The 3,818-nt window shown below is 41.6% G+C and overlaps 1 non-coding gene across 1 annotated transcript; it reads left to right on the plus strand.

Moving 5' to 3' along the window:
* Positions 1–219: 219 nt before the first annotated feature.
* On the plus strand, positions 220–293 carry TRNAI-GAU (transfer RNA isoleucine (anticodon GAU)). The gene has a single exon. It is a non-coding gene; the product is annotated as a tRNA-Ile (tRNA).
* Positions 294–3,818: the final 3,525 nt, after the last annotated feature.

Consider the following 3,818-nt stretch of genomic DNA (forward strand, 5'->3'; position numbering starts at 1 on the left):
AATTTAGGTTGCTGTTAGGATAATCTAAGTTAAGTTTAAGGTATGTTAGGTTAGTTAGGTTTGGTCCTTGAGCAACGAGAAATCTTTCCATAAATTAATTAGTATGAATATCTAGAAATAGCAAGAATAAAGTAAGCAAAATGTCATCGTATAGAAATGACTAAGGTAGCAAGAATAAGGGCCAATTAAAATGCAAATACAGCCCACAATGTGTAGGTTGGCCCGTTAGCTCAGTTGGTTAGAGCGCCGTGCTGATAACGCGGAGGTCGTGGGTTCGACCCCCATGCGGGCCATTTTTTATTTCTCTGCCGTCGGTAGAAACAAACTCCATTAAGCAGGTCTTTTATGAATCGTCGGAGGAGCTTCTACTGCTTCTGCTGGGAGATATGTTGCCTAAGAGTTCATCTACAATAGGTTGGTCATGACAAGGACTCGTATTCTTTTCACACGTGGGAGATTTCCCAACACCTCATCCTTATTTAACGTAGTAGTTAGTACCGTCTTTTATATCGCTTGCGTCAACCATTTGATAATAAAGTCGTATAAATAACACAAGATAATTTAAGATGCAATATGCGAAATAAAAGCAAAGTAAGAGGTGCTACGAAGTCTCTTATGCTATCGAGAATGCAGCTACAGTAAGTCGCAGTAGCGATATCGGGTTTAACAAGATACTAAAGTAATAGCCAAGAATTTTCGCGAGATTGTTGTGAGTCGCTAGCAGGGGCGCAGCTCAATTCTCGATCGGCGGGGAGAGCGGGGTCATTATGATGCTGACGATCCAGAAATGTTACTTGAGGTTACAGATATACCAGATTTTGAGTATGAAGGATTCAAAGACGTGGGAAGGAGGCAGAGAGACAGGTACGCGAGAGAGATCCAAACCAGAGTGGGGCAGGGGAGGGTTGCGGCTCACTGTAACCTGCCCACCACACCACGCGACTGCATTACACACGCACCATTCACAGCTCTTCATGGTGCATTCTAGTTTTTCTATTGTTGTGTTAAAATGTGTATTTCCATACCATAACACTAATTTTGAAAAGAGTTATAGGTTACAAACGGAAAAATTAGCTAATAAAACTTTCAGAAGCTCCAGACTAATTGTTACTTTCTTCATAAAAAGTTACATTAATTTAGCAAGATTTGGCGATTAGTTGTCAAAGTAATACTACTGTATCGCCAAACAGATTGCTTTACTGCAGAAGAAACCCTTGCAGGCCCTGTCTGTTCCGCACCGATCGAAGCCACCGTCCCCTCTATTATTATTATTATTATTATTATTATTATTATTATTATTATCATTATTATTATTATTATGCAACCTCGGGGATACATAACTACTTGTACTGAAAGACAGATAACTGACAGCGAGAAAATAATTCGTCGTTATAGCGTAAATAGGGTTACATAAAGCTTAGTACAAAGGAGTACAAAGGAGGGCAAACAGCAACAGACGTAATGGTCCTTTCGAGGCTGCTTGTTACAGAGTAGACTGTGATTACAAGATCTAATTCTACATGCTGAAGGATAAGGATAGTAAAGCCGCCCCCCTCCCCCATTCTCGCCTCCAATCCCTTCAGTTGAAACTGGCAAGAAAAGTGAGAAAACCACCAAGTAGCATGGCAAAACTGACATGGAAATTTTATAGGAATGACTGAAAGGAAAAGTTACATTCCATAATTTAGGCTGCGGTTAGGTTGGAGGGAATAGCCTAAAGCATGAGAAAAACAAAAACATGAGTCTAGAAGTTAGGTATTTATTGTTAAACAGTTGACATGAGTGATCACTTCAGCAATACTGTGTGTATGTGTGTGTGTGTGTGTGTGTGTGTGTGTGTGTGTGTGTGTGTGTGTGTGTGTGTGTGTGTGTGTGTGTGTGTACGAGTATAAATTTTCCTCATTTAATCCATCTTTTGCTTTCTTACACCTTCGATGTGTCGTATGTGTTACTTTTTTCCTTTTCTTCTCTCCATAATTCCCTTTTTATTCCTTTTTTCTCTGACTTGTTCTCATCTATTTCTCTCTTCGTGTCCTACCTTTTTTCCTTCCGTCATGCAGCCAAACGACGAAAGTGATACAGAAAAACGCGACCTTTATCTTTACCTCTCCCATCCTCTTCCTTTCATCCATATTCTTTCCATTTCCTTCCCTCTCATTCTCCGCCCTTTTTTCCTTCCTTCCCTGTCATTCCTCTCATCCGCTGTGTCTCCCGCGTCTTTAATACTTATCCATTCCTCTCTTCTTCCTTGAGTCCTCCACACGGCATCCATCTTCTCCCTCTCCCTCCCTTTCTTTCCTTTCAATCCCTCCTCTTCCTTTGATCCTTATGCTTTACCCATTCTCCTCCTTTTATTCCCTTTCCCTTTCTTTACCTTTTCTACCTTTTTCTTTATTCTCCCGTCTCTTCTCCTCCTCCTCCTTCTTCACCATTGCTTATTTGTTCTTCCCTCCTCCACCCTCCTCCATCTCCTTTATTCTGCTACCTTGCTTTCTCCCTACCAGTCGTTGTTCTCCGTTCCCACCCTCTACCCATATCTTCATCCCCTACCATCCACCCACCCACCCACTTTTTTTTTTTCGTTTGTTTTGTTTCCTCGTCCCGTTACTCTTGTTCGTTCTTCTTTTCGTCCTTCCTTCCTCCGCCTCTTCCTCCCCACCTTTTCCTTTCCTTCTCTCCCTCTCACTCCATCTTTTCCTTATCCCCCTCCCTATATTTCGTCACCCCATTTTACTCACTCCCGTATTTTTCTAATCCATTCCCTTCTCCAATTTTCTGTCTCTTTTCCCCATACCCTCCGTCCTTCCTTCTTTTCAGTCATTCGTCTTCATATTTCCTCTCTCTCTCTCTCTCTCTCTCTCTCTCTCTCTCTCTCTCTCTCTCTCTCTCTCTCTCTCTCTCTCTCTCTCTCTCTCTCTCTCTCTCTCTCACCTTCCGTCCTTCCTTCTTTTCAATCATTCGTTTTCATATTTCCTCTCTCTCTCTCTCTCTCTCTCTCTCTCTCTCTCTCTCTCCCCCTTCATGTTACAATTCTTCTATCCCATGAATTCCTCTCCATCGTTATTCCTTCCTCCCCTATTCCTCAATACCCCTCCGCCTTCTCTCCACATCTTCCCTGCCCACAAATATCTTTCCATCCATTATTCTTCTTTTCTCCCATGTCAGAATTCATCCCTCCCTGTTCTCTCTGTGCTCTTATTTCATTCCATCCTGATCGTCCTCCGTCTTCTCTCCTCCCCTTTCCTTGTTTCTGTGCATGCCCCCTTCCATCCTTTCTGCTCATTTCTTTTCTCTCGTTCGTCTTCTTCTTTCATCACCTTTACCTCCTGGGTTCCTCTACATCTTTGACTAAGCACTCTTCGTTTTTTATTCTCAACTTGGCATCCTTGCACCCTAAGGTTCCACAACAAGAATTCCAGGGGTCGATGAAAGCAAATATAATGTTGGGAAATTTTAAAGACAGGCAATGGAATTTATATGAAAGTGTCTTCTGAATATTGTTGATTGCTGCGGTATTACAAGCTTTTTCACCGGACAAAAATTTTGAACTTGATTCTTAACGTCCTGACTTGGGTTTTGTGTGAAACAAATTTATCCGAGATAAGACTGAGTTAAATCCTTTGATTATGGGTGTACCAATTAATGATTATATCTCAGCGACTATTATTACAGTCTTGCACTGGAATTATAGTGTTTTTACGTTACCTTGACGTAGACATTCAGCTTACTTCACGTATCCCAATGGCAGGAAAAGACGATGCTACAGTTGCTTATCCTTTTCATAGCACTTCTTTGTGGCTAGCGTTGTATTCAAAGTG

The sequence above is a fragment of the Coenobita brevimanus genome, chromosome 111, assembly GCF_032717465.1.
Source record: "Coenobita brevimanus isolate Jiangsu-jjx chromosome 111, ASM3271746v2, whole genome shotgun sequence".
In the NCBI taxonomy this organism is placed as follows: Eukaryota; Metazoa; Arthropoda; class Malacostraca; order Decapoda; family Coenobitidae; genus Coenobita; species Coenobita brevimanus.